Raw genomic sequence first — 21,332 nt, forward strand, 5'->3', positions numbered from 1 at the left:
ACCAGCAATTGTTATGGTAAAAGACTGCGACACCCCGACGAGGACGGGCCGGACCGGAGGGGCGGCCTTGTGCTGCCAACGGCAGGGGGTTATCGCTTCTCGGCCTTTTGGCTAAGATCAAGTGTAGTATCTGTTCTTATCAGTTTAATATCTGATACGTTCTCTATAAGGGGACAACATATTAAACGGATTTTTAGGACCAGGAGTCGAAAAAGGGGCTTGCTCCGTTCGCTCCACGCATCGACCCGGTATTGCAGTGCCGCTGGGAACGGTGCACCCTTCTCTCGCTCTGTGGAAAAGCAAAATCTCAAAACATGGAAAGCCAGTCTGCAAGTCCTACCTAATATCTAATATCGGACCGAAGGACCAAGAACAAAGTGGACGGCGTTTTTGTGCGCCTGGAAACTGGTCAAAGCAGTCTGTGCTGCGTTTTCTCGGAGGTGAATTTCCGGGTCATCGGATTGGATTAGGCTCAGGCTCCCGAGAAGGCGGGGTGGAGTGCCAGCAAAGGTGTGGCCTGTACTTTGCTATGCAGCTAGCCAAACAGGGGGGAGCACCGTGAAGCTGTTGACCGAGACGACTAGGGTCTTTGGCCGCTCTTGCGGAGAGAGGCTGTACTTACTCTGGTTTCTCTTCATAACGTACAAGTCTTTCGCCTTTTACTAAAGACTTCCGTGGAGAGTAACACCAAAGAGTTAAAGGTATTTTTGGCGGGCTTAGCGCTTTGGCTGAGCCCTGTACAGTTGTGCAAGGAAACAGAAAACTCGGTCGGCAGATAATGCCAGAGACTCCGTGGGCGGAGGTGCTAAGCACCAGCAATTGTTATGGTAAAAGACTGCGACACCCCGACGAGGACGGGCCGGACCGGAGGGGCGGCCTTGTGCTGCCAACGGCAGGGGGTTATCGCTTCTCGGCCTTTTGGCTAAGATCAAGTGTAGTATCTGTTCTTATCAGTTTAATATCTGATACGTCCTCTATAAGGGGACAACATATTAAACGGATTTTTAGGACCAGGAGTCGAAAAAGGGGCTTGCTCCGTTCGCTCCACGCATCGACCCGGTATTGCAGTGCCGCTGGGAACGGTGCACCCTTCTCTCGCTCTGTGGAAAAGCAAAATCTCAAAACATGGAAAGCCAGTCTGCAAGTCCTACCTAATATCTAATATCGGACCGAAGGACCAAGAACAAAGTGGACGGCGTTTTTGTGCGCCTGGAAACTGGTCAAAGCAGTCTGTGCTGCGTTTTCTCGGAGGTGAATTTCCGGGTCATCGGATTGGATTAGGCTCAGGCTCCCGAGAAGGCGGGGTGGAGTGCCAGCAAAGGTGTGGCCTGTACTTTGCTATGCAGCTAGCCAAACAGGGGGGAGCACCGTGAAGCTGTTGACCGAGACGACTAGGGTCTTTGGCCGCTCTTGCGGAGAGAGGCTGTACTTACTCTGGTTTCTCTTCATAACGTACAAGTCTTTCGCCTTTTACTAAAGACTTCCGTGGAGAGTAACACTAAAGAGTTAAACGTATTTTTGGCGGGCTTAGCGCTTTGGCTGAGCCCTGTACAGTTGTGCAAGGAAACAGAAAACTCGGTCGGCAGATAATGCCAGAGACTCCGTGGGCGGAGGTGCTAAGCACCAGCAACTGTTATGGTAAAAGACTGCGACACCCCGACGAGGACGGGCCGGACCGGAGGGGCGGCCTTGTGCTGCCAACGGCAGGGGGTTATCGCTTCTCGGCCTTTTGGCTAAGATCAAGTGTAGTATCTGTTCTTATCAGTTTAATATCTGATACGTCCTCTATAAGGGGACAACATATTAAACGGATTTTTAGGACCAGGAGTCGAAAAAGGGGCTTGCTCCGTTCGCTCCACGCATCGACCCGGTATTGCAGTGCCGCTGGGAACGGTGCACCCTTCTCTCGCTCTGTGGAAAAGCAAAATCTCAAAACATGGAAAGCCAGTCTGCAAGTCCTACCTAATATCTAATATCGGACCGAAGGACCAAGAACAAAGTGGACGGCGTTTTTGTGCGCCTGGAAACTGGTCAAAGCAGTCTGTGCTGCGTTTTCTCGGAGGTGAATTTCCGGGTCATCGGATTGGATTAGGCTCAGGCTCCCGAGAAGGCGGGGTGGAGTGCCAGCAAAGGTGTGGCCTGTACTTTGCTATGCAGCTAGCCAAACAGGGGGGAGCACCGTGAAGCTGTTGACCGAGACGACTAGGGTCTTTGGCCGCTCTTGCGGAGAGAGGCTGTACTTACTCTGGTTTCTCTTCATAACGTACAAGTCTTTCGCCTTTTACTAAAGACTTCCGTGGAGAGTAACACCAAAGAGTTAAACGTATTTTTGGCGGGCTTAGCGCTTTGGCTGAGCCCTGTACAGTTGTGCAAGGAAACAGAAAACTAGGTCGGCAGATAATGCCAGAGACTCCGTGGGCGGAGGTGCTAAGCACCAGCAACTGTTATGGTAAAAGACTGCGACACCCCGACGAGGACGGGCCGGACCGGAGGGGCGGCCTTGTGCTGCCAACGGCAGGGGGTTATCGCTTCTCGGCCTTTTGGCTAAGATCAAGTGTAGTATCTGTTCTTATCAGTTTAATATCTGATACGTCCTCTATAAGGGGACAACATATTAAACGGATTTTTAGGACCAGGAGTCGAAAAAGGGGCTTGCTCCGTTCGCTCCACGCATCGACCCGGTATTGCAGTGCCGCTGGGAACGGTGCACCCTTCTCTCGCTCTGTGGAAAAGCAAAATCTCAAAACATGGAAAGCCAGTCTGCAAGTCCTACCTAATATCTAATATCGGACCGAAGGACCAAGAACAAAGTGGACGGCGTTTTTGTGCGCCTGGAAACTGGTCAAAGCAGTCTGTGCTGCGTTTTCTCGGAGGTGAATTTCCGGGTCATCGGATTGGATTAGGCTCAGGCTCCCGAGAAGGCGGGGTGGAGTGCCAGCAAAGGTGTGGCCTGTACTTTGCTATGCAGCTAGCCAAACAGGGGGGAGCACCGTGAAGCTGTTGACCGAGACGACTAGGGTCTTTGGCCGCTCTTGCGGAGAGAGGCTGTACTTACTCTGGTTTCTCTTCATAACGTACAAGTCTTTCGCCTTTTACTAAAGACTTCCGTGGAGAGTAACACCAAAGAGTTAAACGTATTTTTGGCGGGCTTAGCGCTTTGGCTGAGCCCTGTACAGTTGTGCAAGGAAACAGAAAACTCGGTCGGCAGATAATGCCAGAGACTCCGTGGGCGGAGGTGCTAAGCACCAGCAATTGTTATGGTAAAAGACTGCGACACCCCGACGAGGACGGGCCGGACCGGAGGGGCGGCCTTGTGCTGCCAACGGCAGGGGGTTATCGCTTCTCGGCCTTTTGGCTAAGATCAAGTGTAGTATCTGTTCTTATCAGTTTAATATCTGATACGTTCTCTATAAGGGGACAACATATTAAACGGATTTTTAGGACCAGGAGTCGAAAAAGGGGCTTGCTCCGTTCGCTCCACGCATCGACCCGGTATTGCAGTGCCGCTGGGAACGGTGCACCCTTCTCTCGCTCTGTGGAAAAGCAAAATCTCAAAACATGGAAAGCCAGTCTGCAAGTCCTACCTAATATCTAATATCGGACCGAAGGACCAAGAACAAAGTGGACGGCGTTTTTGTGCGCCTGGAAACTGGTCAAAGCAGTCTGTGCTGCGTTTTCTCGGAGGTGAATTTCCGGGTCATCGGATTGGATTAGGCTCAGGCTCCCGAGAAGGCGGGGTGGAGTGCCAGCAAAGGTGTGGCCTGTACTTTGCTATGCAGCTAGCCAAACAGGGGGGAGCACCGTGAAGCTGTTGACCGAGACGACTAGGGTCTTTGGCCGCTCTTGCGGAGAGAGGCTGTACTTACTCTGGTTTCTCTTCATAACGTACAAGTCTTTCGCCTTTTACTAAAGACTTCCGTGGAGAGTAACACCAAAGAGTTAAACGTATTTTTGGCGGGCTTAGCGCTTTGGCTGAGCCCTGTACAGTTGTGCAAGGAAACAGAAAACTCGGTCGGCAGATAATGCCAGAGACTCCGTGGGCGGAGGTGCTAAGCACCAGCAATTGTTATGGTAAAAGACTGCGACACCCCGACGAGGACGGGCCGGACCGGAGGGGCGGCCTTGTGCTGCCAACGGCAGGGGGTTATCGCTTCTCGGCCTTTTGGCTAAGATCAAGTGTAGTATCTGTTCTTATCAGTTTAATATCTGATACGTCCTCTATAAGGGGACAACATATTAAACGGATTTTTAGGACCAGGAGTCGAAAAAGGGGCTTGCTCCGTTCGCTCCACGCATCGACCCGGTATTGCAGTGCCGCTGGGAACGGTGCACCCTTCTCTCGCTCTGTGGAAAAGCAAAATCTCAAAACATGGAAAGCCAGTCTGCAAGTCCTACCTAATATCTAATATCGGACCGAAGGACCAAGAACAAAGTGGACGGCGTTTTTGTGCGCCTGGAAACTGGTCAAAGCAGTCTGTGCTGCGTTTTCTCGGAGGTGAATTTCCGGGTCATCGGATTGGATTAGGCTCAGGCTCCCGAGAAGGCGGGGTGGAGTGCCAGCAAAGGTGTGGCCTGTACTTTGCTATGCAGCTAGCCAAACAGGGGGGAGCACCGTGAAGCTGTTGACCGAGACGACTAGGGTCTTTGGCCGCTCTTGCAGAGAGAGGCTGTACTTACTCTGGTTTCTCTTCATAACGTACAAGTCTTTCGCCTTTTACTAAAGACTTCCGTGGAGAGTAACACCAAAGAGTTAAACGTATTTTTGGCGGGCTTAGCGCTTTGGCTGAGCCCTGTACAGTTGTGCAAGGAAACAGAAAACTCGGTCGGCAGATAATGCCAGAGACTCCGTGGGCGGAGGTGCTAAGCACCAGCAATTGTTATGGTAAAAGACTGCGACACCCCGACGAGGACGGGCCGGACCGGAGGGGCGGCCTTGTGCTGCCAACGGCAGGGGGTTATCGCTTCTCGGCCTTTTGGCTAAGATCAAGTGTAGTATCTGTTCTTATCAGTTTAATATCTGATACGTCCTCTATAAGGGGACAACATATTAAACGGATTTTTAGGACCAGGAGTCGAAAAAGGGGCTTGCTCCGTTCGCTCCACGCATCGACCCGGTATTGCAGTGCCGCTGGGAACGGTGCACCCTTCTCTCGCTCTGTGGAAAAGCAAAATCTCAAAACATGGAAAGCCAGTCTGCAAGTCCTACCTAATATCTAATATCGGACCGAAGGACCAAGAACAAAGTGGACGGCGTTTTTGTGCGCCTGGAAACTGGTCAAAGCAGTCTGTGCTGCGTTTTCTCGGAGGTGAATTTCCGGGTCATCGGATTGGATTAGGCTCAGGCTCCCGAGAAGGCGGGGTGGAGTGCCAGCAAAGGTGTGGCCTGTACTTTGCTATGCAGCTAGCCAAACAGGGGGGAGCACCGTGAAGCTGTTGACCGAGACGACTAGGGTCTTTGGCCGCTCTTGCGGAGAGAGGCTGTACTTACTCTGGTTTCTCTTCATAACGTTCAAGTCTTTCGCCTTTTACTAAAGACTTCCGTGGAGAGTAACACCAAAGAGTTAAACGTATTTTTGGCGGGCTTAGCGCTTTGGCTGAGCCCTGTACAGTTGTGCAAGGAAACAGAAAACTAGGTCGGCAGATAATGCCAGAGACTCCGTGGGCGGAGGTGCTAAGCACCAGCAACTGTTATGGTAAAAGACTGCGACACCCCGACGAGGACGGGCCGGACCGGAGGGGCGGCCTTGTGCTGCCAACGGCAGGGGGTTATCGCTTCTCGGCCTTTTGGCTAAGATCAAGTGTAGTATCTGTTCTTATCAGTTTAATATCTGATACGTCCTCTATAAGGGGACAACATATTAAACGGATTTTTAGGACCAGGAGTCGAAAAAGGGGCTTGCTCCGTTCGCTCCACGCATCGACCCGGTATTGCAGTGCCGCTGGGAACGGTGCACCCTTCTCTCGCTCTGTGGAAAAGCAAAATCTCAAAACATGGAAAGCCAGTCTGCAAGTCCTACCTAATATCTAATATCGGACCGAAGGACCAAGAACAAAGTGGACGGCGTTTTTGTGCGCCTGGAAACTGGTCAAAGCAGTCTGTGCTGCGTTTTCTCGGAGGTGAATTTCCGGGTCATCGGATTGGATTAGGCTCAGGCTCCCGAGAAGGCGGGGTGGAGTGCCAGCAAAGGTGTGGCCTGTACTTTGCTATGCAGCTAGCCAAACAGGGGGGAGCACCGTGAAGCTGTTGACCGAGACGACTAGGGTCTTTGGCCGCTCTTGCGGAGAGAGGCTGTACTTACTCTGGTTTCTCTTCATAACGTACAAGTCTTTCGCCTTTTACTAAAGACTTCCGTGGAGAGTAACACCAAAGAGTTAAACGTATTTTTGGCGGGCTTAGCGCTTTGGCTGAGCCCTGTACAGTTGTGCAAGGAAACAGAAAACTCGGTCGGCAGATAATGCCAGAGACTCCGTGGGCGGAGGTGCTAAGCACCAGCAATTGTTATGGTAAAAGACTGCGACACCCCGACGAGGACGGGCCGGACCGGAGGGGCGGCCTTGTGCTGCCAACGGCAGGGGGTTATCGCTTCTCGGCCTTTTGGCTAAGATCAAGTGTAGTATCTGTTCTTATCAGTTTAATATCTGATACGTTCTCTATAAGGGGACAACATATTAAACGGATTTTTAGGACCAGGAGTCGAAAAAGGGGCTTGCTCCGTTCGCTCCACGCATCGACCCGGTATTGCAGTGCCGCTGGGAACGGTGCACCCTTCTCTCGCTCTGTGGAAAAGCAAAATCTCAAAACATGGAAAGCCAGTCTGCAAGTCCTACCTAATATCTAATATCGGACCGAAGGACCAAGAACAAAGTGGACGGCGTTTTTGTGCGCCTGGAAACTGGTCAAAGCAGTCTGTGCTGCGTTTTCTCGGAGGTGAATTTCCGGGTCATCGGATTGGATTAGGCTCAGGCTCCCGAGAAGGCGGGGTGGAGTGCCAGCAAAGGTGTGGCCTGTACTTTGCTATGCAGCTAGCCAAACAGGGGGGAGCACCGTGAAGCTGTTGACCGAGACGACTAGGGTCTTTGGCCGCTCTTGCGGAGAGAGGCTGTACTTACTCTGGTTTCTCTTCATAACGTACAAGTCTTTCGCCTTTTACTAAAGACTTCCGTGGAGAGTAACACCAAAGAGTTAAACGTATTTTTGGCGGGCTTAGCGCTTTGGCTGAGCCCTGTACAGTTGTGCAAGGAAACAGAAAACTCGGTCGGCAGATAATGCCAGAGACTCCGTGGGCGGAGGTGCTAAGCACCAGCAATTGTTATGGTAAAAGACTGCGACACCCCGACGAGGACGGGCCGGACCGGAGGGGCGGCCTTGTGCTGCCAACGGCAGGGGGTTATCGCTTCTCGGCCTTTTGGCTAAGATCAAGTGTAGTATCTGTTCTTATCAGTTTAATATCTGATACGTCCTCTATAAGGGGACAACATATTAAACGGATTTTTAGGACCAGGAGTCGAAAAAGGGGCTTGCTCCGTTCGCTCCACGCATCGACCCGGTATTGCAGTGCCGCTGGGAACGGTGCACCCTTCTCTCGCTCTGTGGAAAAGCAAAATCTCAAAACATGGAAAGCCAGTCTGCAAGTCCTACCTAATATCTAATATCGGACCGAAGGACCAAGAACAAAGTGGACGGCGTTTTTGTGCGCCTGGAAACTGGTCAAAGCAGTCTGTGCTGCGTTTTCTCGGAGGTGAATTTCCGGGTCATCGGATTGGATTAGGCTCAGGCTCCCGAGAAGGCGGGGTGGAGTGCCAGCAAAGGTGTGGCCTGTACTTTGCTATGCAGCTAGCCAAACAGGGGGGAGCACCGTGAAGCTGTTGACCGAGACGACTAGGGTCTTTGGCCGCTCTTGCGGAGAGAGGCTGTACTTACTCTGGTTTCTCTTCATAACGTACAAGTCTTTCGCCTTTTACTAAAGACTTCCGTGGAGAGTAACACCAAAGAGTTAAACGTATTTTTGGCGGGCTTAGCGCTTTGGCTGAGCCCTGTACAGTTGTGCAAGGAAACAGAAAACTCGGTCGGCAGATAATGCCAGAGACTCCGTGGGCGGAGGTGCTAAGCACCAGCAATTGTTATGGTAAAAGACTGCGACACCCCGACGAGGACGGGCCGGACCGGAGGGGCGGCCTTGTGCTGCCAACGGCAGGGGGTTATCGCTTCTCGGCCTTTTGGCTAAGATCAAGTGTAGTATCTGTTCTTATCAGTTTAATATCTGATACGTTCTCTATAAGGGGACAACATATTAAACGGATTTTTAGGACCAGGAGTCGAAAAAGGGGCTTGCTCCGTTCGCTCCACGCATCGACCCGGTATTGCAGTGCCGCTGGGAACGGTGCACCCTTCTCTCGCTCTGTGGAAAAGCAAAATCTCAAAACATGGAAAGCCAGTCTGCAAGTCCTACCTAATATCTAATATCGGACCGAAGGACCAAGAACAAAGTGGACGGCGTTTTTGTGCGCCTGGAAACTGGTCAAAGCAGTCTGTGCTGCGTTTTCTCGGAGGTGAATTTCCGGGTCATCGGATTGGATTAGGCTCAGGCTCCCGAGAAGGCGGGGTGGAGTGCCAGCAAAGGTGTGGCCTGTACTTTGCTATGCAGCTAGCCAAACAGGGGGGAGCACCGTGAAGCTGTTGACCGAGACGACTAGGGTCTTTGGCCGCTCTTGCGGAGAGAGGCTGTACTTACTCTGGTTTCTCTTCATAACGTACAAGTCTTTCGCCTTTTACTAAAGACTTCCGTGGAGAGTAACACCAAAGAGTTAAACGTATTTTTGGCGGGCTTAGCGCTTTGGCTGAGCCCTGTACAGTTGTGCAAGGAAACAGAAAACTCGGTCGGCAGATAATGCCAGAGACTCCGTGGGCGGAGGTGCTAAGCACCAGCAATTGTTATGGTAAAAGACTGCGACACCCCGACGAGGACGGGCCGGACCGGAGGGGCGGCCTTGTGCTGCCAACGGCAGGGGGTTATCGCTTCTCGGCCTTTTGGCTAAGATCAAGTGTAGTATCTGTTCTTATCAGTTTAATATCTGATACGTCCTCTATAAGGGGACAACATATTAAACGGATTTTTAGGACCAGGAGTCGAAAAAGGGGCTTGCTCCGTTCGCTCCACGCATCGACCCGGTATTGCAGTGCCGCTGGGAACGGTGCACCCTTCTCTCGCTCTGTGGAAAAGCAAAATCTCAAAACATGGAAAGCCAGTCTGCAAGTCCTACCTAATATCTAATATCGGACCGAAGGACCAAGAACAAAGTGGACGGCGTTTTTGTGCGCCTGGAAACTGGTCAAAGCAGTCTGTGCTGCGTTTTCTCGGAGGTGAATTTCCGGGTCATCGGATTGGATTAGGCTCAGGCTCCCGAGAAGGCGGGGTGGAGTGCCAGCAAAGGTGTGGCCTGTACTTTGCTATGCAGCTAGCCAAACAGGGGGGAGCACCGTGAAGCTGTTGACCGAGACGACTAGGGTCTTTGGCCGCTCTTGCGGAGAGAGGCTGTACTTACTCTGGTTTCTCTTCATAACGTACAAGTCTTTCGCCTTTTACTAAAGACTTCCGTGGAGAGTAACACCAAAGAGTTAAAGGTATTTTTGGCGGGCTTAGCGCTTTGGCTGAGCCCTGTACAGTTGTGCAAGGAAACAGAAAACTCGGTCGGCAGATAATGCCAGAGACTCCGTGGGCGGAGGTGCTAAGCACCAGCAATTGTTATGGTAAAAGACTGCGACACCCCGACGAGGACGGGCCGGACCGGAGGGGCGGCCTTGTGCTGCCAACGGCAGGGGGTTATCGCTTCTCGGCCTTTTGGCTAAGATCAAGTGTAGTATCTGTTCTTATCAGTTTAATATCTGATACGTCCTCTATAAGGGGACAACATATTAAACGGATTTTTAGGACCAGGAGTCGAAAAAGGGGCTTGCTCCGTTCGCTCCACGCATCGACCCGGTATTGCAGTGCCGCTGGGAACGGTGCACCCTTCTCTCGCTCTGTGGAAAAGCAAAATCTCAAAACATGGAAAGCCAGTCTGCAAGTCCTACCTAATATCTAATATCGGACCGAAGGACCAAGAACAAAGTGGACGGCGTTTTTGTGCGCCTGGAAACTGGTCAAAGCAGTCTGTGCTGCGTTTTCTCGGAGGTGAATTTCCGGGTCATCGGATTGGATTAGGCTCAGGCTCCCGAGAAGGCGGGGTGGAGTGCCAGCAAAGGTGTGGCCTGTACTTTGCTATGCAGCTAGCCAAACAGGGGGGAGCACCGTGAAGCTGTTGACCGAGACGACTAGGGTCTTTGGCCGCTCTTGCGGAGAGAGGCTGTACTTACTCTGGTTTCTCTTCATAACGTTCAAGTCTTTCGCCTTTTACTAAAGACTTCCGTGGAGAGTAACACCAAAGAGTTAAACGTATTTTTGGCGGGCTTAGCGCTTTGGCTGAGCCCTGTACAGTTGTGCAAGGAAACAGAAAACTAGGTCGGCAGATAATGCCAGAGACTCCGTGGGCGGAGGTGCTAAGCACCAGCAACTGTTATGGTAAAAGACTGCGACACCCCGACGAGGACGGGCCGGACCGGAGGGGCGGCCTTGTGCTGCCAACGGCAGGGGGTTATCGCTTCTCGGCCTTTTGGCTAAGATCAAGTGTAGTATCTGTTCTTATCAGTTTAATATCTGATACGTCCTCTATAAGGGGACAACATATTAAACGGATTTTTAGGACCAGGAGTCGAAAAAGGGGCTTGCTCCGTTCGCTCCACGCATCGACCCGGTATTGCAGTGCCGCTGGGAACGGTGCACCCTTCTCTCGCTCTGTGGAAAAGCAAAATCTCAAAACATGGAAAGCCAGTCTGCAAGTCCTACCTAATATCTAATATCGGACCGAAGGACCAAGAACAAAGTGGACGGCGTTTTTGTGCGCCTGGAAACTGGTCAAAGCAGTCTGTGCTGCGTTTTCTCGGAGGTGAATTTCCGGGTCATCGGATTGGATTAGGCTCAGGCTCCCGAGAAGGCGGGGTGGAGTGCCAGCAAAGGTGTGGCCTGTACTTTGCTATGCAGCTAGCCAAACAGGGGGGAGCACCGTGAAGCTGTTGACCGAGACGACTAGGGTCTTTGGCCGCTCTTGCGGAGAGAGGCTGTACTTACTCTGGTTTCTCTTCATAACGTACAAGTCTTTCGCCTTTTACTAAAGACTTCCGTGGAGAGTAACACCAAAGAGTTAAACGTATTTTTGGCGGGCTTAGCGCTTTGGCTGAGCCCTGTACAGTTGTGCAAGGAAACAGAAAACTCGGTCGGCAGATAATGCCAGAGACTCCGTGGGCGGAGGTGCTAAGCACCAGCAATTGTTATGGTAAAAGACTGCGACACCCCGACGAGGACGGGCCGGACCGGAGGGGCGGCCTTGTGCTGCCAACGGCAGGGGGTTATCGCTTCTCGGCCTTTTGGCTAAGATCAAGTGTAGTATCTGTTCTTATCAGTTTAATATCTGATACGTTCTCTATAAGGGGACAACATATTAAACGGATTTTTAGGACCAGGAGTCGAAAAAGGGGCTTGCTCCGTTCGCTCCACGCATCGACCCGGTATTGCAGTGCCGCTGGGAACGGTGCACCCTTCTCTCGCTCTGTGGAAAAGCAAAATCTCAAAACATGGAAAGCCAGTCTGCAAGTCCTACCTAATATCTAATATCGGACCGAAGGACCAAGAACAAAGTGGACGGCGTTTTTGTGCGCCTGGAAACTGGTCAAAGCAGTCTGTGCTGCGTTTTCTCGGAGGTGAATTTCCGGGTCATCGGATTGGATTAGGCTCAGGCTCCCGAGAAGGCGGGGTGGAGTGCCAGCAAAGGTGTGGCCTGTACTTTGCTATGCAGCTAGCCAAACAGGGGGGAGCACCGTGAAGCTGTTGACCGAGACGACTAGGGTCTTTGGCCGCTCTTGCGGAGAGAGGCTGTACTTACTCTGGTTTCTCTTCATAACGTACAAGTCTTTCGCCTTTTACTAAAGACTTCCGTGGAGAGTAACACCAAAGAGTTAAACGTATTTTTGGCGGGCTTAGCGCTTTGGCTGAGCCCTGTACAGTTGTGCAAGGAAACAGAAAACTCGGTCGGCAGATAATGCCAGAGACTCCGTGGGCGGAGGTGCTAAGCACCAGCAATTGTTATGGTAAAAGACTGCGACACCCCGACGAGGACGGGCCGGACCGGAGGGGCGGCCTTGTGCTGCCAACGGCAGGGGGTTATCGCTTCTCGGCCTTTTGGCTAAGATCAAGTGTAGTATCTGTTCTTATCAGTTTAATATCTGATACGTCCTCTATAAGGGGACAACATATTAAACGGATTTTTAGGACCAGGAGTCGAAAAAGGGGCTTGCTCCGTTCGCTCCACGCATCGACCCGGTATTGCAGTGCCGCTGGGAACGGTGCACCCTTCTCTCGCTCTGTGGAAAAGCAAAATCTCAAAACATGGAAAGCCAGTCTGCAAGTCCTACCTAATATCTAATATCGGACCGAAGGACCAAGAACAAAGTGGACGGCGTTTTTGTGTGCCTGGAAACTGGTCAAAGCAGTCTGTGCTGCGTTTTCTCGGAGGTGAATTTCCGGGTCATCGGATTGGATTAGGCTCAGGCTCCCGAGAAGGCGGGGTGGAGTGCCAGCAAAGGTGTGGCCTGTACTTTGCTATGCAGCTAGCCAAACAGGGGGGAGCACCGTGAAGCTGTTGACCGAGACGACTAGGGTCTTTGGCCGCTCTTGCGGAGAGAGGCTGTACTTACTCTGGTTTCTCTTCATAACGTACAAGTCTTTCGCCTTTTACTAAAGACTTCCGTGGAGAGTAACACCAAAGAGTTAAACGTATTTTTGGCGGGCTTAGCGCTTTGGCTGAGCCCTGTACAGTTGTGCAAGGAAACAGAAAACTCGGTCGGCAGATAATGCCAGAGACTCCGTGGGCGGAGGTGCTAAGCACCAGCAATTGTTATGGTAAAAGACTGCGACACCCCGACGAGGACGGGCCGGACCGGAGGGGCGGCCTTGTGCTGCCAACGGCAGGGGGTTATCGCTTCTCGGCCTTTTGGCTAAGATCAAGTGTAGTATCTGTTCTTATCAGTTTAATATCTGATACGTCCTCTATAAGGGGACAACATATTAAACGGATTTTTAGGACCAGGAGTCGAAAAAGGGGCTTGCTCCGTTCGCTCCACGCATCGACCCGGTATTGCAGTGCCGCTGGGAACGGTGCACCCTTCTCTCGCTCTGTGGAAAAGCAAAATCTCAAAACATGGAAAGCCAGTCTGCAAGTCCTACCTAATATCTAATATCGGACCGAAGGACCAAGAACAAAGTGGACGGCGTTTTTGTGCGCCTGGAAACTGGTCAAAGCAGTCTGTGCTGCGTTTTCTCGGAGGTGAATTTCCGGGTCATCGGATTGGATTAGGCTCAGGCTCCCGAGAAGGCGGGGTGGAGTGCCAGCAAAGGTGTGGCCTGTACTTTGCTATGCAGCTAGCCAAACAGGGGGGAGCACCGTGAAGCTGTTGACCGAGACGACTAGGGTCTTTGGCCGCTCTTGCGGAGAGAGGCTGTACTTACTCTGGTTTCTCTTCATAACGTTCAAGTCTTTCGCCTTTTACTAAAGACTTCCGTGGAGAGTAACACCAAAGAGTTAAACGTATTTTTGGCGGGCTTAGCGCTTTGGCTGAGCCCTGTACAGTTGTGCAAGGAAACAGAAAACTAGGTCGGCAGATAATGCCAGAGACTCCGTGGGCGGAGGTGCTAAGCACCAGCAACTGTTATGGTAAAAGACTGCGACACCCCGACGAGGACGGGCCGGACCGGAGGGGCGGCCTTGTGCTGCCAACGGCAGGGGGTTATCGCTTCTCGGCCTTTTGGCTAAGATCAAGTGTAGTATCTGTTCTTATCAGTTTAATATCTGATACGTCCTCTATAAGGGGACAACATATTAAACGGATTTTTAGGACCAGGAGTCGAAAAAGGGGCTTGCTCCGTTCGCTCCACGCATCGACCCGGTATTGCAGTGCCGCTGGGAACGGTGCACCCTTCTCTCGCTCTGTGGAAAAGCAAAATCTCAAAACATGGAAAGCCAGTCTGCAAGTCCTACCTAATATCTAATATCGGACCGAAGGACCAAGAACAAAGTGGACGGCGTTTTTGTGCGCCTGGAAACTGGTCAAAGCAGTCTGTGCTGCGTTTTCTCGGAGGTGAATTTCCGGGTCATCGGATTGGATTAGGCTCAGGCTCCCGAGAAGGCGGGGTGGAGTGCCAGCAAAGGTGTGGCCTGTACTTTGCTATGCAGCTAGCCAAACAGGGGGGAGCACCGTGAAGCTGTTGACCGAGACGACTAGGGTCTTTGGCCGCTCTTGCGGAGAGAGGCTGTACTTACTCTGGTTTCTCTTCATAACGTACAAGTCTTTCGCCTTTTACTAAAGACTTCCGTGGAGAGTAACACCAAAGAGTTAAACGTATTTTTGGCGGGCTTAGCGCTTTGGCTGAGCCCTGTACAGTTGTGCAAGGAAACAGAAAACTCGGTCGGCAGATAATGCCAGAGACTCCGTGGGCGGAGGTGCTAAGCACCAGCAATTGTTATGGTAAAAGACTGCGACACCCCGACGAGGACGGGCCGGACCGGAGGGGCGGCCTTGTGCTGCCAACGGCAGGGGGTTATCGCTTCTCGGCCTTTTGGCTAAGATCAAGTGTAGTATCTGTTCTTATCAGTTTAATATCTGATACGTCCTCTATAAGGGGACAACATATTAAACGGATTTTTAGGACCAGGAGTCGAAAAAGGGGCTTGCTCCGTTCGCTCCACGCATCGACCCGGTATTGCAGTGCCGCTGGGAACGGTGCACCCTTCTCTCGCTCTGTGGAAAAGCAAAATCTCAAAACATGGAAAGCCAGTCTGCAAGTCCTACCTAATATCTAATATCGGACCGAAGGACCAAGAACAAAGTGGACGGCGTTTTTGTGCGCCTGGAAACTGGTCAAAGCAGTCTGTGCTGCGTTTTCTCGGAGGTGAATTTCCGGGTCATCGGATTGGATTAGGCTCAGGCTCCCGAGAAGGCGGGGTGGAGTGCCAGCAAAGGTGTGGCCTGTACTTTGCTATGCAGCTAGCCAAACAGGGGGGAGCACCGTGAAGCTGTTGACCGAGACGACTAGGGTCTTTGGCCGCTCTTGCGGAGAGAGGCTGTACTTACTCTGGTTTCTCTTCATAACGTACAAGTCTTTCGCCTTTTACTAAAGACTTCCGTGGAGAGTAACACCAAAGAGTTAAACGTATTTTTGGCGGGCTTAGCGCTTTGGCTGAGCCCTGTACAGTTGTGCAAGGAAACAGAAAACTCGGTCGGCAGATAATGCCAGAGACTCCGTGGGCGGAGGTGCTAAGCACCAGCAATTGTTATGGTAAAAGACTGCGACACCCCGACGAGGACGGGCCGGACCGGAGGGGCGGCCTTGTGCTGCCAACGGCAGGGGGTTATCGCTTCTCGGCCTTTTGGCTAAGATCAAGTGTAGTATCTGTTCTTATCAGTTTAATATCTGATACGTCCTCTATAAGGGGACAACATATTAAACGGATTTTTAGGACCAGGAGTCGAAAAAGGGGCTTGCTCCGTTCGCTCCACGCATCGACCCGGTATTGCAGTGCCGCTGGGAACGGTGCACCCTTCTCTCGCTCTGTGGAAAAGCAAAATCTCAAAACATGGAAAGCCAGTCTGCAAGTCCTACCTAATATCTAATATCGGACCGAAGGACCAAGAACAAAGTGGACGGCGTTTTTGTGCGCCTGGAAACTGGTCAAAGCAGTCTGTGCTGCGTTTTCTCGGAGGTGAATTTCCGGGTCATCGGATTGGATTAGGCTCAGGCTCCCGAGAAGGCGGGGTGGAGTGCCAGCAAAGGTGTGGCCTGTACTTTGCTATGCAGCTAGCCAAACAGGGGGGAGCACCGTGAAGCTGTTGACCGAGACGACTAGGGTCTTTGGCCGCTCTTGCGGAGAGAGGCTGTACTTACTCTGGTTTCTCTTCATAACGTACAAGTCTTTCGCCTTTTACTAAAGACTTCCGTGGAGAGTAACACCAAAGAGTTAAACGTATTTTTGGCGGGCTTAGCGCTTTGGCTGAGCCCTGTACAGTTGTGCAAGGAAACAGAAAACTAGGTCGGCAGATAATGCCAGAGACTCCGTGGGCGGAGCTGCTAAGCACCAGCAACTGTTATGGTAAAAGACTGCGACACCCCGACGAGGACGGGCCGGACCGGAGGGGCGGCCTTGTGCTGCCAACGGCAGGGGGTTATCGCTTCTCGGCCTTTTGGCTAAGATCAAGTGTAGTATCTGTTCTTATCAGTTTAATATCTGATACGTCCTCTATAAGGGGACAACATATTAAACGGATTTTTAGGACCAGGAGTCGAAAAAGGGGCTTGCTCCGTTCGCTCCACGCATCGACCCGGTATTGCAGTGCCGCTGGGAACGGTGCACCCTTCTCTCGCTCTGTGGAAAAGCAAAATCTCAAAACATGGAAAGCCAGTCTGCAAGTCCTACCTAATATCTAATATCGGACCGAAGGACCAAGAACAAAGTGGACGGCGTTTTTGTGCGCCTGGAAACTGGTCAAAGCAGTCTGTGCTGCGTTTTCTCGGAGGTGAATTTCCGGGTCATCGGATTGGATTAGGCTCAGGCTCCCGAGAAGGCGGGGTGGAGTGCCAGCAAAGGTGTGGCCTGTACTTTGCTATGCAGCTAGCCAAACAGGGGGGAGCACCGTGAAGCTGTTGACCGAGACGACTAGGGTCTTTGGCCGCTCTTGCGGAGAGAGGCTGTACTTACTCTGGTTTCTCTTCATAACGTACAAGTCTTTCGCCTTTTACTAAAGACTTCCGTGGAGAGTAACACCAAAGAGTTAAACGTATTTTTGGCGGGCTTAGCGCTTTGGCTGAGCCCTGTACAGTTGTGCAAGGAAACAGAAAACTCGGTCGGCAGATAATGCCAGAGACTCCGTGGGCGGAGGTGCTAAGCACCAGCAACTGTTATGGTAAAAGACTGCGACACCCCGACGAGGACGGGCCGGACCGGAGGGGCGGCCTTGTGCTGCCAACGGCAGGGGGTTATCGCTTCTCGGCCTTTTGGCTAAGATCAAGTGTAGTATCTGTTCTTATCAGTTTAATATCTGATACGTCCTCTATAAGGGGACAACATATTAAACGGATTTTTAGGACCAGGAGTCGAAAAAGGGGCTTGCTCCGTTCGCTCCACGCATCGACCCGGTATTGCAGTGCCGCTGGGAACGGTGCACCCTTCTCTCGCTCTGTGGAAAAGCAAAATCTCAAAACATGGAAAGCCAGTCTGCAAGTCCTACCTAATATCTAATATCGGACCGAAGGACCAAGAACAAAGTGGACGGCGTTTTTGTGCGCCTGGAAACTGGTCAAAGCAGTCTGTGCTGCGTTTTCTCGGAGGTGAATTTCCGGGTCATCGGATTGGATTAGGCTCAGGCTCCCGAGAAGGCGGGGTGGAGTGCCAGCAAAGGTGTGGCCTGTACTTTGCTATGCAGCTAGCCAAACAGGGGGGAGCACCGTGAAGCTGTTGACCGAGACGACTAGGGTCTTTGGCCGCTCTTGCGGAGAGAGGCTGTACTTACTCTGGTTTCTCTTCATAACGTACAAGTCTTTCGCCTTTTACTAAAGACTTCCGTGGAGAGTAACACCAAAGAGTTAAACGTATTTTTGGCGGGCTTAGCGCTTTGGCTGAGCCCTGTACAGTTGTGCAAGGAAACAGAAAACTCGGTCGGCAGATAATGCCAGAGACTCCGTGGGCGGAGGTGCTAAGCACCAGCAATTGTTATGGTAAAAGACTGCGACACCCCGACGAGGACGGGCCGGACCGGAGGGGCGGCCTTGTGCTGCCAACGGCAGGGGGTTATCGCTTCTCGGCCTTTTGGCTAAGATCAAGTGTAGTATCTGTTCTTATCAGTTTAATATCTGATACGTCCTCTATAAGGGGACAACATATTAAACGGATTTTTAGGACCAGGAGTCGAAAAAGGGGCTTGCTCCGTTCGCTCCACGCATCGACCCGGTATTGCAGTGCCGCTGGGAACGGTGCACCCTTCTCTCGCTCTGTGGAAAAGCAAAATCTCAAAACATGGAAAGCCAGTCTGCAAGTCCTACCTAATATCTAATATCGGGCCGAAGGACCAAGAACAAAGTGGACGGCGTTTTTGTGCGCCTGGAAACTGGTCAAAGCAGTCTGTGCTGCGTTTTCTCGGAGGTGAATTTCCGGGTCATCGGATTGGATTAGGCTCAGGCTCCCGAGAAGGCGGGGTGGAGTGCCAGCAAAGGTGTGGCCTGTACTTTGCTATGCAGCTAGCCAAACAGGGGGGAGCACCGTGAAGCTGTTGACCGAGACGACTAGGGTCTTTGGCCGCTCTTGCGGAGAGAGGCTGTACTTATTCTGGTTTCTCTTCATAACGTACAAGTCTTTCGCCTTTTACTAAAGACTTCCGTGGAGAGTAACACTAAAGAGTTAAACGTATTTTTGGCGGGCTTAGCGCTTTGGCTGAGCCCTGTACAGTTGTGCAAGGAAACAGAAAACTCGGTCGGCAGATAATGCCAGAGACTCCGTGGGCGGAGGTGCTAAGCACCAGCAATTGTTATGGTAAAAGACTGCGACACCCCGACGAGGACGGGCCGGACCGGAGGGGTGGCCTTGTGCTGCCAACGGCAGGGGGTTATCGCTTCTCGGCCTTTTGGCTAAGATAATATAGTTGGAAGTGTGGAGCGATCGCCCTTCATTATGCCATCATCGGCGGCTGAACAGCAGGCATTAGCCGTGCTGAAAAATACGCTACGTTTTGTATGGAAAGTGAAAGACGGCGAGATGATGAGTAGATACAGCTTTGGAAAAGAGATCCTTTTTGGGGCCTTGTGTTTAAAAGTTGATGATCTGCTGTGCCTCCAGCAAAATGCCAAAGACAAGTATTTTGACGTTACTTTTTACAGTCTGGTCAAGATGGAGGAGGCTCGTGGGCTGGTTTCCCGCTTAGCAGATGGCTTGCTTAAGTGCTTTCAGGTGGAAAATCTGTGCAGGTCCAACCAGCGAGTGGTCACTGTCCACATTTACAACCTCTGGGTCACGGAAGAGGCGACGAGATCTTTCCTCGCCAAGTACGCCACAGTGATGCCGGGTGTGAGGGAGATTAAGGACGCCTTGGGACTTTGGACTGGTAAGCGCCAATTCAGAGTGCTGCTGAAGGACGACGTAGGAGGCCATGATGGCTTCCGGCATCCTCCTGCAGCTTTTACGATTGGGGCTGACAGAGGTTTTCTGATATATGCTGGACAGCCGAGATTCTGCAGAAAGTGCTCCACGTATGGTCACATAGCTGAGGTATGTGTGCAGCTGCGGTGCAAAAATTGTGATGGATTGGGGCACATTATGAAAGACTGTTTGCGGCCGAAGAGGTGTAGCCTATGCGGCTCTGAGCAGCACCTGTTCAAGCAGTGCACAGAGGTTCCCTCGTACGCCGCCGCTGTAAAGAACAAGATGGCGGCCCACAAGGTGCACCAGGCAGAGGCTCTTACTGCGGCGGAGCCTCTACGCGATCTTGAGATGGTGGTGGCGGAGATTCAGAGAGAGAGAGAGGAAAGGGAGAGGGACAAGGAGGTTCCTGTTCCCGGTCAAGATACTGGCGCAGAAGCAAGTGGTGTGAGCTGGGACCAGCAAGTTGAGGAAGCCGGGGCTGATGGGGAGAGCGTTTCCCCGCCCGAATGGGCCACGGTGGAAGCGAAGGGGAGGACATAGTAAGAGGAAAAGGAAGAAAACCAGCCAAACGGTCCCTCTCTCCCCGCCGTTGGTGACAGAAAATGCGTTTCAGCCTCTGTTTTCAGGTTCTTCGGATGATGAGGGGGAAGAGGGGAGGGGAGATGTGGGAGCAGAAGAGGATGCTTCGGACAGTGAGACAATGACACCAGGAAACGCGTCTGCTTCCTCTGAGGCTGCAGGTGTTTTTGAGACTTCTACTACCTCGGGGTCCTCCCTGCAGACTGCCTCTACTGACCCCCTCCCTCTTAGCGGGGTTGTTGCTGAAGCGTCACCCGCGACTATTACACGATCGGACAGCCCCCCCCCCTCGGAGACACTTTTTCCTGAGCGCGAGACTACTGATGTGGACCACTTGTATGAGTGAGTGTGAGCATTCCTTTGATATCTGATTTATGTCTTGTTTTAAAATAATAAGCATTAATGTCAGAGGCTTGAAAGATCGGGCTAAAAGGGCTACTGTGTTTGCTCATTTGGCCTCCATTAAGTTTTCTTTATGTTTGTTACAGGAAGTCCATTTAAAAGATGAAAATGATTTATTTTTGTTTTCCAGAGAATGGGTTAAGGGTGATTCCAGGTGGAGCATTGGGGGGGTTCACTCTACAGGGGTGGGTGTATTATGTGGGGATGGTGAGATCAAAATTGTTGGGAGTTTCTCAATTGTACAGGGGAGAGTTTTGGTATTGGATATTGAATGGAGGGAGAGGAGGCTGAGAGTAGTTAATGTTTATGCAAATGTAGAGCCAAAGGGGAGAAAAGAACTGTTTGATAATTTAGATACAGTATTCATGACCAATAGTCACGTTATACTGGGAGGGGATTTTAATTCATCACTAGATGGCAATACTGCGAGCACTGTGCTTGGGAATTTGATAGCGAGGTATCAGATGGTAGACTCCTATAGGAAAGTCCACCCTTTAGAACCAGGGTTCACGTGGGCAAATAGTAGAGGGGCTAAAAGTCGGATTGATTATGTTTTCTGCCCTGCGGATTTAAGGGTGACTTCGGTTCATACCTCCCCTGTTTTTTACTCAGATCATGAAATGTTGATTGTTGAGGTGAATGTAATAGTAGTACCTTTTGGGAAAGGATACTGGAAGCTGAATAATCAAATTCTGGCAGATGTTCAGTTTAGGAAAACTTTTCGGGCCTTCTTTAAAAAATGTATGGAGGTGAAATCATTCTACCTTGAGGTGACTGAGTGGTGGGAAAGTACCAAAACAAGAATTAAACATTTTGTACAGACATATGCAAGGGAGAAGAAGAGACTGGAATTTAAAGAGTACTACCAGGTGCAGAAAGAAGTAGAAAACATAATTGTACAAAGAAACACAGATAACGCTGTAGACTATGAGACATTGAATTACTTGCAAAATAAGCAGCAGTTGTTCTTTCAAAGGAGAGCTGAAGCATTTAAGTTCAGAAGCTCAAGGGAGAAATGGGAGAAAAACGAAAGATGCTCTTCTTATTTTTTTAAGCACTCTAAGAGTAAGGCGAAG

The 21,332-nt window shown here is 51.4% G+C and overlaps 46 non-coding genes across 46 annotated transcripts; all 46 read left to right on the forward strand.

Moving 5' to 3' along the window:
* Positions 1-91: 91 nt before the first annotated feature.
* Positions 92-282, forward strand: LOC139638718 (U2 spliceosomal RNA). Its single transcript, XR_011694790.1, has one exon. It is a non-coding gene; the product is annotated as a U2 spliceosomal RNA (small nuclear RNA).
* Positions 283-618: 336 nt separating this feature from the next.
* Positions 619-734, forward strand: LOC139638745 (U5 spliceosomal RNA). The gene has a single exon (XR_011694815.1). It is a non-coding gene; the product is annotated as a U5 spliceosomal RNA (small nuclear RNA).
* A 168-nt stretch (positions 735-902) lies between these two features.
* Positions 903-1,093, forward strand: LOC139638701 (U2 spliceosomal RNA). The gene has a single exon (XR_011694775.1). It is a non-coding gene; the product is annotated as a U2 spliceosomal RNA (small nuclear RNA).
* A 336-nt stretch (positions 1,094-1,429) lies between these two features.
* Positions 1,430-1,545, forward strand: LOC139638727 (U5 spliceosomal RNA). The gene has a single exon (XR_011694797.1). It is a non-coding gene; the product is annotated as a U5 spliceosomal RNA (small nuclear RNA).
* A 168-nt stretch (positions 1,546-1,713) lies between these two features.
* On the forward strand, positions 1,714-1,904 carry LOC139638714 (U2 spliceosomal RNA). The gene has a single exon (XR_011694786.1). It is a non-coding gene; the product is annotated as a U2 spliceosomal RNA (small nuclear RNA).
* A 336-nt stretch (positions 1,905-2,240) lies between these two features.
* On the forward strand, positions 2,241-2,356 carry LOC139638728 (U5 spliceosomal RNA). The gene has a single exon (XR_011694798.1). It is a non-coding gene; the product is annotated as a U5 spliceosomal RNA (small nuclear RNA).
* Positions 2,357-2,524: 168 nt separating this feature from the next.
* Positions 2,525-2,715, forward strand: LOC139638725 (U2 spliceosomal RNA). Its single transcript, XR_011694796.1, has one exon. It is a non-coding gene; the product is annotated as a U2 spliceosomal RNA (small nuclear RNA).
* A 336-nt stretch (positions 2,716-3,051) lies between these two features.
* LOC139638729 (U5 spliceosomal RNA) lies at positions 3,052-3,167 on the forward strand. The gene has a single exon (XR_011694799.1). It is a non-coding gene; the product is annotated as a U5 spliceosomal RNA (small nuclear RNA).
* Positions 3,168-3,335: 168 nt separating this feature from the next.
* LOC139638719 (U2 spliceosomal RNA) lies at positions 3,336-3,526 on the forward strand. Its single transcript, XR_011694791.1, has one exon. It is a non-coding gene; the product is annotated as a U2 spliceosomal RNA (small nuclear RNA).
* Positions 3,527-3,862: 336 nt separating this feature from the next.
* LOC139638730 (U5 spliceosomal RNA) lies at positions 3,863-3,978 on the forward strand. The gene has a single exon (XR_011694800.1). It is a non-coding gene; the product is annotated as a U5 spliceosomal RNA (small nuclear RNA).
* A 168-nt stretch (positions 3,979-4,146) lies between these two features.
* On the forward strand, positions 4,147-4,337 carry LOC139638737 (U2 spliceosomal RNA). The gene has a single exon (XR_011694807.1). It is a non-coding gene; the product is annotated as a U2 spliceosomal RNA (small nuclear RNA).
* Positions 4,338-4,673: 336 nt separating this feature from the next.
* On the forward strand, positions 4,674-4,789 carry LOC139638731 (U5 spliceosomal RNA). Its single transcript, XR_011694801.1, has one exon. It is a non-coding gene; the product is annotated as a U5 spliceosomal RNA (small nuclear RNA).
* A 168-nt stretch (positions 4,790-4,957) lies between these two features.
* LOC139638748 (U2 spliceosomal RNA) lies at positions 4,958-5,148 on the forward strand. Its single transcript, XR_011694818.1, has one exon. It is a non-coding gene; the product is annotated as a U2 spliceosomal RNA (small nuclear RNA).
* A 336-nt stretch (positions 5,149-5,484) lies between these two features.
* LOC139638749 (U5 spliceosomal RNA) lies at positions 5,485-5,600 on the forward strand. Its single transcript, XR_011694819.1, has one exon. It is a non-coding gene; the product is annotated as a U5 spliceosomal RNA (small nuclear RNA).
* A 168-nt stretch (positions 5,601-5,768) lies between these two features.
* Positions 5,769-5,959, forward strand: LOC139638702 (U2 spliceosomal RNA). The gene has a single exon (XR_011694776.1). It is a non-coding gene; the product is annotated as a U2 spliceosomal RNA (small nuclear RNA).
* A 336-nt stretch (positions 5,960-6,295) lies between these two features.
* LOC139638732 (U5 spliceosomal RNA) lies at positions 6,296-6,411 on the forward strand. The gene has a single exon (XR_011694802.1). It is a non-coding gene; the product is annotated as a U5 spliceosomal RNA (small nuclear RNA).
* A 168-nt stretch (positions 6,412-6,579) lies between these two features.
* On the forward strand, positions 6,580-6,770 carry LOC139638720 (U2 spliceosomal RNA). Its single transcript, XR_011694792.1, has one exon. It is a non-coding gene; the product is annotated as a U2 spliceosomal RNA (small nuclear RNA).
* Positions 6,771-7,106: 336 nt separating this feature from the next.
* Positions 7,107-7,222, forward strand: LOC139638733 (U5 spliceosomal RNA). The gene has a single exon (XR_011694803.1). It is a non-coding gene; the product is annotated as a U5 spliceosomal RNA (small nuclear RNA).
* Positions 7,223-7,390: 168 nt separating this feature from the next.
* Positions 7,391-7,581, forward strand: LOC139638703 (U2 spliceosomal RNA). Its single transcript, XR_011694777.1, has one exon. It is a non-coding gene; the product is annotated as a U2 spliceosomal RNA (small nuclear RNA).
* Positions 7,582-7,917: 336 nt separating this feature from the next.
* LOC139638734 (U5 spliceosomal RNA) lies at positions 7,918-8,033 on the forward strand. The gene has a single exon (XR_011694804.1). It is a non-coding gene; the product is annotated as a U5 spliceosomal RNA (small nuclear RNA).
* Positions 8,034-8,201: 168 nt separating this feature from the next.
* LOC139638721 (U2 spliceosomal RNA) lies at positions 8,202-8,392 on the forward strand. Its single transcript, XR_011694793.1, has one exon. It is a non-coding gene; the product is annotated as a U2 spliceosomal RNA (small nuclear RNA).
* Positions 8,393-8,728: 336 nt separating this feature from the next.
* Positions 8,729-8,844, forward strand: LOC139638735 (U5 spliceosomal RNA). The gene has a single exon (XR_011694805.1). It is a non-coding gene; the product is annotated as a U5 spliceosomal RNA (small nuclear RNA).
* Positions 8,845-9,012: 168 nt separating this feature from the next.
* Positions 9,013-9,203, forward strand: LOC139638705 (U2 spliceosomal RNA). Its single transcript, XR_011694778.1, has one exon. It is a non-coding gene; the product is annotated as a U2 spliceosomal RNA (small nuclear RNA).
* Positions 9,204-9,539: 336 nt separating this feature from the next.
* On the forward strand, positions 9,540-9,655 carry LOC139638746 (U5 spliceosomal RNA). Its single transcript, XR_011694816.1, has one exon. It is a non-coding gene; the product is annotated as a U5 spliceosomal RNA (small nuclear RNA).
* Positions 9,656-9,823: 168 nt separating this feature from the next.
* On the forward strand, positions 9,824-10,014 carry LOC139638706 (U2 spliceosomal RNA). Its single transcript, XR_011694779.1, has one exon. It is a non-coding gene; the product is annotated as a U2 spliceosomal RNA (small nuclear RNA).
* Positions 10,015-10,350: 336 nt separating this feature from the next.
* Positions 10,351-10,466, forward strand: LOC139638750 (U5 spliceosomal RNA). The gene has a single exon (XR_011694820.1). It is a non-coding gene; the product is annotated as a U5 spliceosomal RNA (small nuclear RNA).
* A 168-nt stretch (positions 10,467-10,634) lies between these two features.
* Positions 10,635-10,825, forward strand: LOC139638707 (U2 spliceosomal RNA). Its single transcript, XR_011694780.1, has one exon. It is a non-coding gene; the product is annotated as a U2 spliceosomal RNA (small nuclear RNA).
* A 336-nt stretch (positions 10,826-11,161) lies between these two features.
* On the forward strand, positions 11,162-11,277 carry LOC139638736 (U5 spliceosomal RNA). The gene has a single exon (XR_011694806.1). It is a non-coding gene; the product is annotated as a U5 spliceosomal RNA (small nuclear RNA).
* A 168-nt stretch (positions 11,278-11,445) lies between these two features.
* On the forward strand, positions 11,446-11,636 carry LOC139638722 (U2 spliceosomal RNA). Its single transcript, XR_011694794.1, has one exon. It is a non-coding gene; the product is annotated as a U2 spliceosomal RNA (small nuclear RNA).
* A 336-nt stretch (positions 11,637-11,972) lies between these two features.
* On the forward strand, positions 11,973-12,088 carry LOC139638738 (U5 spliceosomal RNA). The gene has a single exon (XR_011694808.1). It is a non-coding gene; the product is annotated as a U5 spliceosomal RNA (small nuclear RNA).
* A 168-nt stretch (positions 12,089-12,256) lies between these two features.
* Positions 12,257-12,447, forward strand: LOC139638708 (U2 spliceosomal RNA). Its single transcript, XR_011694781.1, has one exon. It is a non-coding gene; the product is annotated as a U2 spliceosomal RNA (small nuclear RNA).
* Positions 12,448-12,783: 336 nt separating this feature from the next.
* Positions 12,784-12,899, forward strand: LOC139638739 (U5 spliceosomal RNA). The gene has a single exon (XR_011694809.1). It is a non-coding gene; the product is annotated as a U5 spliceosomal RNA (small nuclear RNA).
* A 168-nt stretch (positions 12,900-13,067) lies between these two features.
* On the forward strand, positions 13,068-13,258 carry LOC139638709 (U2 spliceosomal RNA). The gene has a single exon (XR_011694782.1). It is a non-coding gene; the product is annotated as a U2 spliceosomal RNA (small nuclear RNA).
* Positions 13,259-13,594: 336 nt separating this feature from the next.
* On the forward strand, positions 13,595-13,710 carry LOC139638751 (U5 spliceosomal RNA). Its single transcript, XR_011694821.1, has one exon. It is a non-coding gene; the product is annotated as a U5 spliceosomal RNA (small nuclear RNA).
* A 168-nt stretch (positions 13,711-13,878) lies between these two features.
* Positions 13,879-14,069, forward strand: LOC139638711 (U2 spliceosomal RNA). The gene has a single exon (XR_011694783.1). It is a non-coding gene; the product is annotated as a U2 spliceosomal RNA (small nuclear RNA).
* A 336-nt stretch (positions 14,070-14,405) lies between these two features.
* Positions 14,406-14,521, forward strand: LOC139638740 (U5 spliceosomal RNA). Its single transcript, XR_011694810.1, has one exon. It is a non-coding gene; the product is annotated as a U5 spliceosomal RNA (small nuclear RNA).
* Positions 14,522-14,689: 168 nt separating this feature from the next.
* On the forward strand, positions 14,690-14,880 carry LOC139638712 (U2 spliceosomal RNA). The gene has a single exon (XR_011694784.1). It is a non-coding gene; the product is annotated as a U2 spliceosomal RNA (small nuclear RNA).
* A 336-nt stretch (positions 14,881-15,216) lies between these two features.
* LOC139638741 (U5 spliceosomal RNA) lies at positions 15,217-15,332 on the forward strand. The gene has a single exon (XR_011694811.1). It is a non-coding gene; the product is annotated as a U5 spliceosomal RNA (small nuclear RNA).
* Positions 15,333-15,500: 168 nt separating this feature from the next.
* On the forward strand, positions 15,501-15,691 carry LOC139638713 (U2 spliceosomal RNA). Its single transcript, XR_011694785.1, has one exon. It is a non-coding gene; the product is annotated as a U2 spliceosomal RNA (small nuclear RNA).
* Positions 15,692-16,027: 336 nt separating this feature from the next.
* LOC139638742 (U5 spliceosomal RNA) lies at positions 16,028-16,143 on the forward strand. The gene has a single exon (XR_011694812.1). It is a non-coding gene; the product is annotated as a U5 spliceosomal RNA (small nuclear RNA).
* Positions 16,144-16,311: 168 nt separating this feature from the next.
* Positions 16,312-16,502, forward strand: LOC139638715 (U2 spliceosomal RNA). The gene has a single exon (XR_011694787.1). It is a non-coding gene; the product is annotated as a U2 spliceosomal RNA (small nuclear RNA).
* A 336-nt stretch (positions 16,503-16,838) lies between these two features.
* Positions 16,839-16,954, forward strand: LOC139638743 (U5 spliceosomal RNA). Its single transcript, XR_011694813.1, has one exon. It is a non-coding gene; the product is annotated as a U5 spliceosomal RNA (small nuclear RNA).
* A 168-nt stretch (positions 16,955-17,122) lies between these two features.
* LOC139638716 (U2 spliceosomal RNA) lies at positions 17,123-17,313 on the forward strand. The gene has a single exon (XR_011694788.1). It is a non-coding gene; the product is annotated as a U2 spliceosomal RNA (small nuclear RNA).
* A 336-nt stretch (positions 17,314-17,649) lies between these two features.
* Positions 17,650-17,765, forward strand: LOC139638744 (U5 spliceosomal RNA). Its single transcript, XR_011694814.1, has one exon. It is a non-coding gene; the product is annotated as a U5 spliceosomal RNA (small nuclear RNA).
* Positions 17,766-17,933: 168 nt separating this feature from the next.
* On the forward strand, positions 17,934-18,124 carry LOC139638717 (U2 spliceosomal RNA). Its single transcript, XR_011694789.1, has one exon. It is a non-coding gene; the product is annotated as a U2 spliceosomal RNA (small nuclear RNA).
* Positions 18,125-18,460: 336 nt separating this feature from the next.
* Positions 18,461-18,576, forward strand: LOC139638747 (U5 spliceosomal RNA). Its single transcript, XR_011694817.1, has one exon. It is a non-coding gene; the product is annotated as a U5 spliceosomal RNA (small nuclear RNA).
* The last annotated feature ends 2,756 nt before the right edge of the window (positions 18,577-21,332 follow it).

Source organism: Centroberyx affinis, unplaced genomic scaffold, assembly GCF_046629955.1.
Source record: "Centroberyx affinis isolate AG114_WGS23_722 - 3 ecotype Tasmania unplaced genomic scaffold, CSIRO-AGI_Caff_v1 ptg006512l_1, whole genome shotgun sequence".
Classification (NCBI taxonomy): Eukaryota; Metazoa; Chordata; class Actinopteri; order Beryciformes; family Berycidae; genus Centroberyx; species Centroberyx affinis.